This window comes from Mauremys reevesii, linkage group 15 (genome assembly GCF_016161935.1).
Source record: "Mauremys reevesii isolate NIE-2019 linkage group 15, ASM1616193v1, whole genome shotgun sequence".
Classification (NCBI taxonomy): domain Eukaryota; kingdom Metazoa; phylum Chordata; order Testudines; family Geoemydidae; genus Mauremys; species Mauremys reevesii.
Genome location: NC_052637.1, coordinates 35,442,881 through 35,459,236, shown reverse-complemented (window position 1 = coordinate 35,459,236; position 16,356 = coordinate 35,442,881). Strand labels below are relative to the sequence as shown.

Here is a 16,356-nt window from a genome sequence, read left to right as displayed (position 1 = left end):
ATTCTAAGATGCGCTCACTGAATACCAGATATGCCCACATCTGGTTCTTTGAACCACTCAGTTTCTACACCCGCACAACAAAGATGTATCACATCTTTAAAGGTATTCCACCAGAACTGTTAAGAGGGATGCGGGATTCAATACACCCCAAAAGTTAAAGTGTGAAGGAGATTAAGCAAAACGCTCAACATTTAACTTTAGGCACCTGTTTAAATCTCAGTGATTTAAGCATATGCTTAAGTGCTTTGCTCATTGGAGCCTTAATTTCATCTAACAGGTAGGTGTTGCTGACAGCCCCTCAGATTATTAAACTGAAATAGTTTTAAAGGTTTGAATTACTTTTCACCATTGATGCAGTTAGCTTTTTGCACCAGCTTCTGCCAACTGGTCAGCATTGCTTTTGTGCAGAGATAGGCCTGACTGAAAACCCTACAGCTGAACTTTAGGGTAAGGATGTTATCGAATCCAGATGCAGATCTGACTCATGCTTTATTTCTAAGTTGAAATGAAAAATAAGGATCAGAACAACCTAAGTTACTTAACATGACTCCTATTACCACAGTATCTGAGTGCCTCACAACACCCCCAGGAGATAGAGAAGCACTATTATCCCCAGAGAGGAACAAAGGCCAGAAAGGCTAACTGATTTGCCCAAGGTCACAGGAAGTCTCCCCAGTTAGAGGTTAGTGCACTCACCAGTGGACCATCCTTTTGGTTTTGTTTATCGAGGAGTGAGGGTTTCAAAATCCTGATATGGACATCACCTGTGTATCTCAGGCTTATCTCTACTTTTGCGTCCAGTCTGTTTTGCTCTCTGGTCCTTATGCACGAGCACAGTGATGCAATATTTGGGTTGCAAACCCTGCAGCAGAATCTTTAAAATGAAACAAAATAGCAGTTTTTTAATGTTGAAATGTTGTGAACACACTTCTATTAGTACTAGGCTTTGGTACAGTTCATTTGCAGCTAGTGTGGTTCCCTACATTTAGGGTTACCAGTAACTGACAGTGAGCCCTTAACTCTTTCATTTTTCCTTCATCCACTTTGAGGTAGGCCCCGGTCCAGAAAAGCAATTAAACACATGCTTAAGTCACATGGGACTATCCACGTGCTTAAAGTTAAGCATATACTTATGCATTTTGCTGGCTTAAGTCTCAGGCCTGGTCCACGCTACGATTTTAGGTCGAATTTAGCAGCGTTGTCTCAATTTAAGCCTGGACCCGTCCACACGACGAAGCCCTTTTTTCGACTTAAAGGGCTCTTTAAACCGATTTCTTTACTCCACCTCCAATGAGGGGATTAGCACTGAAATCGGCCTTGCTGGGTCGAATTTGGGGTAGTGTGGATGCAATTCAACGGTATTGGCCTCCGGGAGCTATCCCAGAGTGCTCCATTGTGACCACTCTGGACAGCGCTCTCAACTCAGATGCATTGGCCAGGTAGACAGGAAAAGGCCCGCAAACTTTTGAATTTCATTTCCTGTTTGGACAACGTGGCGAGCTGATCAGCACAGGTGACCATGCAGAGCTCATCAGCATGATGTGCAAATTGCCGGGTCAATTTCTTGTTTTGATCCACTCCATCTAGCTTTTACATCTTAGGCTGGCAGCAGACGGTGCAGTACGACTGCTAGCCATCGCGATCTCCTGGGTGCTCGGCAGAAGATGCTGCATTACGATTGCTAGCCATCATCATCTCCTGGCCTACGACAACAATGGCTACCAATCATAATGCACCATCTGCTGCCAAAAGGCAATGAGCTGCTGCTGTGTAGCCATGCAGTTCCATGTCTGCCAGCACCCAGGAGACGTACGGTGACAGTGAGCTGTGCAGGCTCCATGCTTGCCGTGGTATGGCGTCTGCACAGGTAACCCAGGAAAAAAGGCGCAAAATGATTGTCTGCCGTTGCTTTCACGGAGGGAGGGAGAGGGGGGCCTGACAACATGTACCCAGAACCACCCGCGACACTGTTTTTGCCCCATCAGGCATTGGGCCAGAATTCCAATGGGCAGCGGAGACTGCGGAAACTGTGGGATAGCTACCCACAGCGCAACACTCCGGAAGTTGACGCTAGCCTTGGTACTGTGGATGCAGTCCGCCGACTTAATGCACTTAGAGCATTTTGTGTGGGGACACACACAATCGACTGTATAAAAACAATTTCTAAATACCCGACTTCTATAAATTCAACCTAATTTTGTAGTGTAGCCATACCCTCAGATTGTAGGATCCTTCAGCAGGGACTTTGTTTCTGCTTGTGTTGTGACTGCCTGGAATGTTCTGTAAAATATACATAGTAATTCTAATAATCAATATTAAAGAGAGGGTGAAATTCAATCTGGAGCTACACTGTAGAGAGGCTCTTACAGTTATACCTGCTCCCACCATTACTATTAAGTGTGTGTCACATTTTTATTAGACAGCCTTTTTTCCTGGAAGTTTAGATCTCCTCCTTTACCCAGCCCCTGGGGAAAAAAAAATATTGCTCATTGCTGGAACTTAGAATGCCAAATCTCAGCTACCACTACAGCTGTGTCAATCTTTTATAAAACAAACGGTGAAACCCAGGGGGTCTGAACCTAACATGAACCCGAGACTGAATTTTGCTGAATCTCATGTGAACCGAAAGGGCCAAGATTTGTACAGTTCTAACCACTGCACATAGGCACAAGCTACTTTTAAAAGAAGTCTCATAAGGATATTGGGCCAGATCCACAGCTGGCATAAATCAACATCGATTTTGATGGAACTATACCAGTTTATGCCAGTTGAGCTTATGCCTCTGTCTCTTCAATGGAGTCCCAATTCTGCATCTGACAAATTACCCACTGTAGCAGTAGCAGTTAACCCCATAGCTGCTCTGAGCTGAGCAGGGCTTGCTCATCCTTCACCTATTACTACATACCCTCACTTTTCATGCAATTCAGGCAGAAGGTATGTGCCTGGACTCACCTCCGCTATGCCTGCTTGCAGAAAGGCTTAGCAGATGCTGATTGGTGAGTCTGAGGTCCCTTTACCCACTGACAAAGTGATTGCTTTAAGCAGTTCCCATACTTCTGATGGTGATCCAAAGTCAAGGCTATACATTTACCTACATAAAGAGAACTATCCATCTAGCTAGCTACAGAGTCAGTAACCTGGCCTAGCTGATTTAAGTTTATGGTTTTTCATATAGTTCAGTATTGTGGCTTTTGTCTTTTTGGTTTTAGCAAATACGATGTGCGTTGCATGTGATCCATGTAACTTTTGTATCTGTCTACCTATCCATTTCCAACACCATCCATAACTAATCACCAGGCACATTTTTAATGTATTATTTGCAATTATGCAAGCTCCCGTTAACTTGACGTAAACACTGCTTTGTGTCAATGATCCCTCAACATATACTTGAGTCAACAATTCAACGTATATATGCACTTGTCCGTGTGTACTCCTAGATAGATCAGCTATTTCATAACTGCTAAAGCTCTTGAAGAGGCACAATTCATATGAGCATTTTATAACACTTTCAGTTCTATGCAAAGGATTTCTACGAAGTCTCAGACATTAGGCAAGACCTTCGCCGATTGAAGTCAATGGCAAGACTATATGCTTATGACAAGCCTCTTTTGTTGCATTATAATCACAGTGGAGGAAAACGTACTAGGCCATAAGTCAATATATATATTTTGTATTCATTTTTAAAATCACCATGCTTTAAGAACAAGGAAACTAACAAAAATACTAGGCTAAAAGAGCTCAGACGTTTTGATGAGAAAAGTGACAGTGAGAATTACATCCCAATGATTCTTTTGCAGTGAGAGCAGTGTTGAGTTGACTCAGAAAAAAACAATTGTTTTCACACACACAAACTAATGGCCAGTGCCGCGTGCTCAACTTGGGGTCTGAAAACAAAGCCGCGTTCTGCAGTGCAGTTAAGATACTTAACTTAGGTCCCGATCCTGCAGCCACTCAAACGCACGTTCAGTTTTACTCATGTGAGTAAAAAGTTACACATGTGATAAAGTGCTTGCAGGATCTGGGCTGTAAAAACGGGGGGACCTGGTCCTTCTGGCTAACGGGCAGATAGCTGCGTTCTGGGAGGAGGTCCTGTTGAGAACAGATTAAGGAATCAGATGATTGCCTGATGAGTGTTTGATTCATATAACGGCAGAAAGAGCTCAGTCGAGGGAGGAGAGCTACAGGCTGGCTCTTGTGGCAGGCCCTGAAGCAGGGGACTCCCAGGCAGATGACCTCTAGGGGATATGATCTAGACTCCAATGTAGGCCCCGGGTTGACAGGCTCAGGCCTATCCCTCCTTCTGTCTACATACAAATCATGCTAACCCAGGATCCCATAGGAGTGGAGGGTCCGAGCCTGAGTCAAGCTGGGAATGAGGGTTCAAGCCCTATTGCTTTGCAGCGTATGCAGCCCCATTGGATTCGTGCTCTGGGAATCTGCCAAAAGTATCCCACAGGCTGACTTTGGTCCTCTGGACAGTCAAGTTTGGTGGTCAGTCACATTTTCCCACCCTGCCCAGGAACAAAGGGCTAGAGAGTCCACATTTTGGGAGGGTGCTCAGAAGTCTGGGATGTGAGTGGTTGGATTTGGGCCCGCATAATGCAGCATAGCCCGGGGTTCAACAGTTCCGAACCTGTGGTTACACACGAGTGTAGACACTCAAGCCCTAGGTTAACAAACCCAGGGTCTGCTATCTCGACTTCTACCATGTAGACATACCTAGGAGGACTGAAGAAGAGCTGCCAGAGGCGAGGAAACTCCAGCAAGGAAGCCTCTGGACAGGAACAGTTAGCTGTTGGGTTTATGTTGAGCTGCATTCTTTTGGGGTTTGTTGAAGATTATTGGTGAAGCCAATACATGAAACCCAAGCAAAAGGGCCCGATCCAGATTCGGGGTATAGTGCCAGTCCTCCCTGGGATGGGAAGACAGGCCAGAAGCAGACAGGGGCCTTAGCTGGCAGTTCTGTTGGCAATGATGCATGAGGCAGAGGAGAACACAACTCCGGCCACCACAGCTTTATTGGCTCTGGAGTGCTGAGAGTAGTAAAACTGTGTTTTTTCAGTAAAAACAAAAACAAATACAACTTGCAAGACACACAGGGAGCCAATGGGAGGAGTATTAAGGTGCCATTTCTTTGTGGTCACGTTTCAGATCAGGAAGCATTTACAACATGCACCACTCTGAATGTCTGAGGCACTGCACGGGAAATACATTACTCAAGGACCTGACTTAAATCTACAAAATCAAAGACAGTCAGATTTAATGCAACACTCTGGGCCATATCTTCTCATTTATTTTTTAAGCCACAATACCAATCAAACCTATTTCCTTGTGCCAGTTTGGCAATATATGCAGGATCTAATCTAATGTTTACTGAAATTTATTTAAACATGGCTTCTGTTCCCTTTTCTACTTGCTAATTTATTATTACACCTATTTGCTAATTATATTGTGATTGCATGTTACTATATGTATATAAAAAGTGACAACACAATCCACAGCTCTGGGCACTGCAGGGGACCCAGTAATCCCTGAGTCCTGTACCTGGCTCTCATTCTAATGTCTTCTGTGTCTTTGAACAATTCACTTTGCCTCCGTGCCTTAGTTTCCCTATTTGGAAAATGGAAATAATACCTATCGATTTCACAGAGACATTGTGAAGTGTACTTAGATGATGCCTGTTAGTACTTTTAGTCTTTAAAGCACGTATAGGTGTAGTAAATATTATTCCTGGGTCGTATACAGTGCAAAGGTGTAACAGTTAAAATAACTGTAATTATTTATACTCTTTTAGGTCCCAGATCTGCAGCCCATTGATCTCTCCCATTCAGATAGCCTCTGAGGCAGTCACAATGATTAGTGGAGTTTATCCTCGTAATACCTAACACAATAGAGGGGAGTTATCCCTGTTTTACAGATAAGGAATTAAGGCAAAGGGTAGATTAAATGACTTTCCCAACGTCATACAGGGAATTTGTGGTAGAGGAAGGAAGTGAACCCACACTGCCCGAGTATCTATCCAATGTGCTATCACCGATACCATCCTTCCTAACCCTGGATTCAGTTTACAGGAAGCTCCTCCAATTTTCATGGTCAGTCCTTTAGGCTGAGCTTAAGTGAAAATATTTAGCTGCACCTTTGACAGGTAGTGTGACTTCCTCAAAGTGCAGGAGCCTATGCGTTTTCTAGATTCAGACAGTTCTAGAAGACAGTATTGTCCATGTATTGGCTAGCAGGTGATCAGCTGGTATGAAAGAAAACAATCACCAATGTCCTACTTTGGAAGGAAAACAATATTTGAGAGAGAAAAGTTCTACCTTAGAATCCCAAGACAGATGGATAGTTTGGGCAGAGAATCTGTATCTACCATGATAAATGGGCTATAAATATATTTTGTAGCTAAGTTCTGAAATGAATGTTTTATAGTTGAGTAAATCCTCAGATGACTGATGCTTTAAAGCAATGAAAATACAAAACAAGGGAGAACCCGAAATCTAAAATATAAGTGACGGCTCAGGCCCCTCTAACAAGTGTTAAATCTAAAGATTATAGAGCAAATCTTGCCAACACACACATGTTGCCTTGCAAAAAAACACTATAAAAGAAAAAGCTTGCAGGGTCCTTAAAGGATTGCTCTATTTTTCTCATTTAATTTCACCCCTGCTCTTAAAATGCCATGCCACCCAGATTCTCAACCCATTCTCCATTACCTCCAGCGTTCTGCCTAAGGTAGAGACTTTTGTCTTCGGAGCTGGGCTTGTGCATTCATCTGCTGATAAACTGTTTATCTTAGCTTTTATGAGGGCGCCTTGTTGCAAGCCAGCCAGAGACAGGATCCTGGGTGTTTGTCTTTTTTTTTTTTTTTAAAGGGGGAAGGAGGGTATTTATACCTCCCCTTGGCTCTATATATCATGGGAGGCGGACTCCACCGTCTCTATCTCTCTCAGCAGTGTCTTCTGCAGTAAATCTGAACCTCCCAGACTGAGTTTTCTTGGCTACAGCCCCACTTGGCCATAAGGAGAAACTAAGGAGAGTTTTCTTATTCTATCCACTCCTCCCTCCCCCCCGACTCACTCTCTCTCACACACACACACACACACACACACACACACACGGTCTGCAGCAGAGTAAACCAAAAGCTCTCCTATCCCCCCCCACCTCCTGCTTTTCATGCCAAATATTAACATCTCAGCAATCAAGTGGAGAGAAATTTAAATGCCAGACCAAAGCTGGTTAAGTGTCTCACAGTTTGCAGACAGATTCATCATGGGAAGAGAGGCTCGTGGGGGGCCGGTGAGAGGATTGGCAAAGATGAAGCAGTAACCAGGAGATTTCTTTCTTTCTTTCTTAAGCCTAAAAATTATGACACTTATATTTACAAGCTGTGGCTCCTAACTGGGATCTGAATTTACATACAGGCAATCTAGTTTATTCACACAAACTCCTGCCAGTAGTAGCATATATGTATTTGAAGGCTAGGAATTTATTTATTTTGCCAGCCATGTATTCAGATAGATGTTTATTGAGATAAACTAGTCTAGAGGGTCTTTGAGACTAAAGATAACAGGGCGACAGGCATCCAATAGAGTAAAGAAAATACGGCGATTTAAAACACCCTTCTAACCAAGTGCTCCTTGTGTGTGTGTGTGATTCATTGATGCCAGCTACTGAATAAACCTAATACATAACATTTCCCACCTCTGATATTTAAAAAGGCCCCTACGCCTAGTTAGCACCAATGGAGCCCTTGAAATGTTTTATTGCTGATTGTCTACTGCCAAATGATGGATTGCTGCTTGGCTAAAAATGACAACCCCGCTTTCTCTCAGCTACTTCATTTTCCTGGCTTCAGTGGGGGTGAAGAAAAAATCCGATTACATCATATTTAGCCTCCTGGTTTTAAACACAGGAGAAAAAAATGAAGCTTTTAAAAGCACCTTTATCAAAGTTAGCTCAGCAAAACCCCGGGCTAGTCAGTTACTTCAGTGGGCTTTGCATCAGGCCCCAGGGCAAGTTTCTGGAGAGATCTGACAGATTTAGTGGAAAGAAAATGCCCTGGTCTATACTACAGAGTTAGGCTGATGCAGGGCAGCTCATGTTGACCTAACTAGTGTCTACACTAAAATTTCGCTCCTGCCAATGTAACCATCCTGCTACACCTCCACAAGAGGGGTAGAGTCAACATAGTTAGGTCAATGCAGTGTTAGTGTAGACACTTGCATTGCCTTCATTGACTGTTGCTGGCTTTCAGGAGCTGCCCCACAATGCCCTACGTTGACAGTTCAATTGGTGCAAGTGCTCCTGCTGAGGACACGCACCACCAGTACAAGAAGCAAAGTGTAGACACGCACAAGTGACGTAATTACTACTGTGTGTCAACATAAATTAGGTCGACTTAATTTTGTAGTGTGGACATGGCCAATAACGTCTCAGGCTGCGGGGTCTGTAATTCTGACCTCAGAGAGAGGCAGGGCCTGATTAAAAATACTGTATGTGCATAGCTCAAAAACAATGCACAAGACCAAATCCTGCTCAGGTGCAAATCTGGAATAATTCCAGTGGCCTCAATGGAGCTTCCCTGGATTTACATCGGTGTAACTAATAAGCAAAATTAGGACCAATGTATAAAAGAAATATGGGTTTTCTGTTTGGTTCATTGAGTAAAGACAGCAGATTCAGACCCATAAAGTTGGGATAGGGGATCAATAGACTTTTTTCTTTTTCTTTTTTTTTTTTTTTTAAATCAGTGAATGTCTTAGAGAATTTGAAAAGAAGGTGAAGTCTTAATAATTGGAAAGAGATTAACTTGCATCTCGCTTCTGGAGATTTTGTATTTATAATTTTTTCTGGTTGTTACTCTTGGCCCCTTTAGGAAATCTGATCTTTTAAAAAAATAGTGGATTAAAATGATCACGGAGCACATTTTTTTAAAAAATAGCTGCACTCGTAGAGTTAACCCTGGCTCTACTTATTATGGTCAAAGATAATAAAATGTCCCAGAATATGAATTATCAAAGATCTGGTTGGATTTAAAAAAACCTGTCTGTTCAAAGAGAATATTTCCCAGTAAATTTTGTATTTCATCTCAAAGTGGAATGATTCAGGCACTTCAGACAATAGGCAGACTGAAAGAGACAGATGCATGGTGTTGATCTGATGAATTCAAGTTAGAAACAGACACAAAGGAGCCTGATCCAAAACCCACTAAGGTCCAGTAGAAGTCTCTCCACTGATTTCGATCAGAAATGGACATTCTAACCGATTGGGAAATGCCACTTGAGTTTTAGTAGCTTGCTAGTTTCAAATCTTTCTCAACTACACGTGGAAGCAACGGGAACCAGGCGAGGACATAGTGAAATCTGGAAAAAAGAACGGGAATGCTTGTGGCACCTTAGAGACTAACAAATTTATTTGAGCATAAGCTTTCGTGGTAAGGTGCCACAAGTACTCCTGTCCTTTTTGTGGATACAGACTAAAACGGCTGCTACTCTGAAACCAGTGAAATCTGGGCTTCCCAGACACAAGTCTGACATTTGCTTTTGGTGTTTGAATGGGTTCAGGGATTAAATAGGCCATGCAAGCCAGTTGGGTTCTCTCTTCTAGCAACCAGGTTGCTTATGGAAGTCCCGCCTTCCCCTCCCCTATAATGAAGCATGACTGTAGTAAAACAAGCCTTTTGATCGTGCCTCTTCTCATCACTTTCAAGACAAACAATGTCTCAGAAGCCCCCCAGCTGCTTTTATTTTTCTTATATCTAGAGTTACGTTTTGGGTGTGTTTACTCATCTTCATTAAAAATGCTCCCCCTTTTTAATACCCTTCCTTTATTGCAGTTTACCCAACACATCAATTACCAGACAAGCTCAAAAGCTTTCAGAGCCCCTCTCAAGCAAAGCATCACACATCCACACCCCACCAAAACAGTAACAGAAAACACTTCCCCAGCAAAGAAAACAATCACAAGTTACTGCTTTGTTCACCGCAAAGCATCCCTCATGCACGATCATCCCTTCCATAAACTCAGGCGAACAGAAAACTCTTTTAAAAAATACTAGTCTAGAGATTAGTCTCAGATCATCAACATTCCCCACAACGCTACACTATCGCATAAACAGCATTTGGGAGATCACTTGTAAGGTATCCCAGGGATATGTAATTAATAGTTTGGCCATGGCATCAGATTTGGGAATCAGCCTGCGATAATTATGCCTTTGCTGCATTCATCTTGGCTTTAAGATGATTCGCCTTAGTATGGCTGAGGTTTAAATAATGGCATGCTCAAAATCGTGTCACCCAGATGCGTTTTTAGCATGCTACGTTAAGTTGCACCATATCTTAAAGTAGAACCTATCCAGCTAGGACTTATCCTTTCAAACATGGGAAATATTTGCTTCCAATTGTATGATGTTTTTGAGCTAGTTCTCTCTATCTATAAACAATGGCATATTTAAGCATAATATGGATATTTTCACCAGCACAAACATTCTGTATAGGCCGTCTCCTTGGAACAAGACACTGTGCAAATTCAAAAACGCTGTTGGTCAGCCACACTTGGGAAAGCCTCTGCATGAGGTGAATAGCGGGGTTGAATCTCTCAAGCAAAAGAGCCACTTCACCTCCAAATTTTAGGGTGACCAGATGTCCCGATTTTATAGGGACAGTCCTGATATTTGCGGCTTTCTCTTACATAGGCTCCTATTATCCCCCACCCCCACCCCGATTTTTCACACTGGTCACCCTACCGCCAATATTATCTGATGGCTGGTTTAGAGAAGCAGAGTTGAGGATATTACCCGGAAAGGGGGGAGGGAGGGCGGAATAATACATCAGAAAAGAGGGCACACTCCTGCTTCAAGTGTCCCAGGAAAGTGATGGCTTCTTCCTGTTTCCCAGAAATTCTCCCTTCTCTGGTGAAAATCCCCACACCAAGCTCAGCTCCAGGTGTCACCCCAGGAACTAGGAGCGGCCTGTTCTCACTGCTTGGTACCTGCGAGGGCTCTCTGATAACACAGCAGCACCCAGGGCTCAGTCACCCTGGCGAAGGGCTTGTTTGTCAATTTCCCCTAAGCTCCCCTGGTCCTTGTTCCATCAAGGGCCTCTTGGCAGATCTGTCAGTGCCTAAGCCGGGGCCGTTATTTGTCTAGAAAGCGAAGCTGTTTGCTGCCCTAAGGAAGCCAGGCGAGCGAAAGGGGTTTGGGATTGATTTGCCATTACAGCCCGGGGATTTCTTGCCTGGACCCCACTGCTCCTCTCATTCACATTCCCTGGCTGAAGCTGGCGCCAGGATCCCCGGCTGGCCCTGTGTTTATGTCATTGAGACTAGGACAATATTTCAGTGTGGAGCCAGACCGCGGGGATCCACTCCATAAAACCCTCACTAAAAATAGACGCTCCCCCCCTCCCCGTCATCCCCAGGGTCGCCAACACCCTGCCTCGATGCGCCGCGAAACCAGCGTGCGAAATCGGCGCCCGGGGCCGGGGCCTCGCAGCTGCTTTCTTGGCGAGAGCAGGTTTCGCTCGGAATGAAAGACGCCAATTAGCAGCCCCGGGAGCTGACAGCGCCGTGAAAGCCCCATTACGAGCAGTCCCCCCCCGCCCCCAGCTCCCGGACATGCCAGGCCAGCAGCGCCCCGGGATCCAGCCCCACCAACCTGCCCCCGGATCCTGCGGCTGAGCACAAATCCCCCCCGCCCCCGTGGCAGAGGGTGGTGCTGCGTTTGCAACGCGGGTGCCGGGTGCCAAGGCCCGTGTGGACGCTTGCGGAGCAGGGCGATCCGTAAGAGGGTAACAGATACCTGAAAATAGCAAAGGGCTTGGGACGTCTCAGTTCCCTCCGCCGCTTTTCAATCCTGCCCGAGGGACCCCCCGCCCCCGCCCCCAGGACAAACCCGGGTCATGGCTTCACCCCTGCCTGATAAATCTTTTCTGGAGCAGAAGGAGCGGAGCCATTTCCAGCCCAGGGCTGTCAGGTTTATTCAGAGGGGCCCACACCAGAGTCAAACATGTAGCCTCGGGCCTGGTGGGGCGGTGAAATTCAACGAGGAACCCCCCACCCCCAGTTTGGAAGGATGAATATAAGCTTTTCTGTTGTGATGCAAAGGGTTTTATTGACTAGTTCAGCACCCAGGTAGGGAACATGCCAGACACCTTCTGGAAAGATTTGCAAGCGAAGGGCCCAATCCTTCAGTCCATAGGCAAGCGACACTCCCAGTTGGACTGAAGGGCTTGATTCAAAGCCAGCTGAGCTCAATGGACAGACTCTCACTGATTTCAAAGAGCTGTAGATCTGGTCCAGAGTGTTTATAAGGCAGCAGCTACAGACAAGTGGGATTCCCCAGGCCTCCCGGTTTCCTTGGTTGTTGAAGATGCATCCCCATAGGTATGCACAGCTATCGCATATCCAGAGAGGGAACGGGGCTGTGAAAGAACCAGGAATGCCCACCCGACCCCCAAGAAGGCCAAGCTGGTTAGGAAACATCAACATCCAGCTATCGGTCCATGACTCTCCATATTTACCTGGGTCAGGTTTGCAAGCTCAGCAGGGACATATGGACCTAAACTTGGTGCTTCCCCGAATCTTATCCAAACCTCATGGATCTGCACAACTGGTAGAGCCAGACACTGACAAAGTGAAGTAGAAGGAGTGAAAAAACCAGCCAGCTTTTCAAACGCAAAGGCTGGAGTTTGGCCCGCTTGTTCAAGGAGTTATTATTTAGTTGGAATCAGCTCACTGTTACCGAATACCGAGAGACGGAGGGTCACCTGGTTTTGATGGGAAGAAATCTTTGCTGAAGTTGCTCTGTTCCAGTATTTCAGTAGTACCTGGAGTCCCCAGTCACCATCAGAGCCTGGGTGCGCTAGGTGCTGTACAAACACATCGTAAGAGACAGTCCTGAAAAGCTCACCATCTAAATAGATGAGACAGACAAAGCGGGGGCGGGGGAGGGCAAGCATATAAGCAGAAGCCTGGGAACACAGGCATCACTGTGACTTGCCTTTGGCCACCCAGTCTGTGACAGCACTAGAAACTGAACCCAGATTTCCAAAGTCCCTGAGAGTGGCTTGTTTGTCAGAGGGTTATTTCAAGACCCTCCCTCCCCCTGAATGTTCCCCCACATGTACACAATAGCGTGCAGGGACAGCTGTGGTCTAGTGGAGGCAGCTTGATCACAGACTTTGGGGGGGAGGGGGTACCAAAAGACCCCATACAACCCGGAGCACACGTCTAAGTTTTCGGAGTCCGTGGCATGGCCTGCCCACTTTTGCTCAGAGATTGTGTCACTGAGTTCAGCTTCTCATAGCTTCTTCTGGCTAGAGGTTGCTCTGCTTGCTCACCTAAATCTAGTAGTATTACTGTAGTGCCCAGATGAGCTCAGGGCCCTGTTGTGCGAGGCATTACATAACCACACAGCAAAAGGCAGTCCCTGCCCAGAGGAGTTTACAGCCTAAACAGGCAAGACTGACAAAGGTGGGAGGGGAAAGTGAGGTGTAGAAGATGAAGGGACTTCCCCAAGGTCACTCAGCAGATCAGTGGCAGAGCTGGGACTCCTGCGTCTCCAGAACCTTTAGCCCACACTGCCTCGTACACAGATGGAACATTTCCTTTCCTCTTGGCTCTAGAGACCTGTGGGGGAAATACTGGCAAAACTCAAAGATGTTTGGAGAAAAAAATCCACCCCAATGTTTCCTTTTAATGTTCTTTCTGCTCTGGAAAGGTGCTGGAGTTCCACAGGTGCCCCAGAGGCGCTCGGCTCAGGCTTACAAGGAGTGTCCAGCAAGTTAGACGAGTGAAGTTATTTAGTGTTAGATCTTCAAGGGATTAACCCAGCTGTGCTACTTAGACGAGTGTCTCTGAATGAAAGACCAGGCAATTCTAGGTTCAGTGTAAAGCTAGGTCCCCTGGTGTTGAAACTTTCCCCCTTTCATTACTTCTCTCTGAAATGCTTTTCACCTCTCCAATTGACCTTGGAGCAATTTTCCAGGCTAATTCTATGTCAGTAGGAGTCGGGCGCCAGTTGGATTGTGGGGACCAGATCCCGGTCTCATGGAAGGCAGTGGCAAACCTCCCCATTGACCTCAGTGGCACCAGGATCAGCTCCAAAAGCGAGAGAGTATGAGGGGAGAGAGTGAGATCAAATGAGAAATCCTTTAGAGGCAGGAATGAGGGCTGGCTGAATATCCCTTTGCAGCTCACTGCTGGGTGGATTATCAGAACTCGGAGTGAAATCCCTGGCGCTCCCTGAATAGCCGCACAGAGGAACCTTCACAGCATTAGATGAAGCAAACAATGACTCGACAGCAAGGTGCTGGTACCATTTTGTCTAAAAGCAGCCTCCTTAGTTTTCACCATTAATCATTATCTCTGTTGGACTTACTGTTTTGGCTGAATAGTCCCTGGCTTTGGAGGGATGATCATGATACACAGAGAACCAGCAAGGCTGGAGAAGCTGAGTTCCCTTGCCTATCATGTTTGTATTCAAACCATCACTTCCTAAAACACCTGCCTACGGCCTGGTCCCGCAGGCCTCTCTCAAACACGGCTCCTAGACAGTAGGACACAGTAGGGATCCGCGGTTGCTTCCCTGGCAAAAATCCACTCCAGCTCCTCCTAGTGTGCACCTGTACCATGAGCATTGTCGGAGACCTTGTTTTTGTCCTTCTCATTTTTGTTATTCTGCGGTAGCACTTTAATATTGTGCACCTGCTCTGTGGAATGCATTGTCTTTTGACATCGGCTATGGCCTTTTCTTCCCTTTAAGTCTAGATTGAAAATGTTTATTTTTGTCCTTTTAACTAATTAACTTTGCAGGACGGATTAGTTTTTCCTTCTATTTTCAACCTTCGATACCTCAGTGAGATAAAATATTATAAATGTTTTAGCTGCCATTGCACAGTAATGTGGCAAATATCAATATGCATCTATTACATTTCTTCTGGAATCTCATCTCACTTATGCTGGTTTCACACTTGAACAATTCCATTTACTTCAGAGGATTTACTCCTGAGTATCTGAGAGAGAAATAAGACCATAATGTCCACCTGACAACTTCTCTTAACAAGTAATACCATCACCTAGCTCTTAGATCGTGCTTTTCTTCACTAGATCTCAAAGCACTTTGGGTAAGCATCATTATCCCGATTTGACAGAAGGGGAAACTGAGGCACAGAGCAGTGACGTGACTTGCCCCAGGTCACCTAGCAGGCCAGTGACCAAGTGGGGAATAGATTCCAGGTCTCCTGAGCCTCAGTATCCTTTAATGAAGGCAGTAGGTTTTAACAGCTCAGTGCTTTGAGCCATTACTGAATCCAAAAGGACACAAGCAATACAACAGTGCTGGAGGGACAGTCTTCAAACTGGCGAGTGCATCACATTCTAGAGCAGTGGCTCAAACGTTTGTACTGGTGACCCCTTTCACACAGCAAGTCTCTGAGTCCACCCCCCCCCTTATAAATTAAAAACACTTTTAAAAATATATTTAACACCATTATAAATGCTGGAGGCAAAGCGGGATTTGGGGTGGAGGTTGACAGTTCGTGATCTGCCATGTAATAACCTCGTGACCCCCTGAGGGGTCCCGAACCCCAGTTTGATAACCCCCGTTCTAGAGCTAAAAAAAACCAGTGTGTATTGTATATACTGAAAAGCAGAATGGTGGTTTTAATTTTCCATAAAAAATTAAACAAATTATCTCTTGGTTACTTATTATTTTTATTACAGTGGGTCCTAAAATTGCTCCTAATCAGAAAGCATGGCCCCATTGCGTTAGAGGGTCCATGCTTATGTTGTGAGGAGACAAACTGCACCCCCTAAACAGCTTACAATCACTGGCCATGTCTACAATGCAAAGAAAAACCCATGGCACTGAGCCTCAGAGCCCAGGTCAATTGCTTTGGCTTGCGGGGCTAACAGCAGGAGTGCAGGCATTCCCGGGCAGGCTGGAGCTCAGGCTCTGAAACCCAGCCAAGGGGGAGGGTCTCGGAGCCGGGCTCCAGCCCAAGCAGGAGCATCAACACTGATATTTTTAGCCCTGTGAGCCCCAGTCAATTGATCTGGTCTCGGTGACTTGGTGCCATGGGATTTTCTTTGCAGTGTAGACATGCCCACTGTGGCTTGCAAGGCGATCTGAAAGGGAAGCACAACATTTTAATTTTAGAACACCCTCCTGCCCCCAATTTAAAATTGTTCTGAGCCTGCAAAACTCAGAACCCTTCTCAAGTGAAATGACTGAATTTGAGAATCCAGCAAGGAGCGATATACGATGCATCATTTCAGCACATTGTGGGACCAATCTATGGGCTGCCTTCAAAATGTTAATGGAAGGGTATTCTTTTAAATCTCTCTACCCAGCCTTTTCAC

The 16,356-nt window shown here is 45.4% G+C and overlaps 1 protein-coding gene across 4 annotated transcripts in view; it reads right to left on the bottom strand.

The window, feature by feature from the left end:
• The window catches only part of NOG (noggin), a 53,109-nt gene that overhangs the window by 29,885 nt on the left and 6,868 nt on the right, over positions 1-16,356 (bottom strand). For 3 of the 4 annotated variants that reach the window (XR_005588494.1, XM_039501793.1, XM_039501792.1), the window contains exons 2-3: positions 2,215-2,280; positions 697-874 (exon numbers count right to left, since the gene is read on the bottom strand). The gene's annotated coding sequence lies outside the window, so the exon portion shown is untranslated. The remainder of the gene's footprint in view (positions 1-696; positions 875-2,214; positions 2,281-16,356) is intronic. The other variant, XM_039501794.1, reaches the window with a different exon arrangement.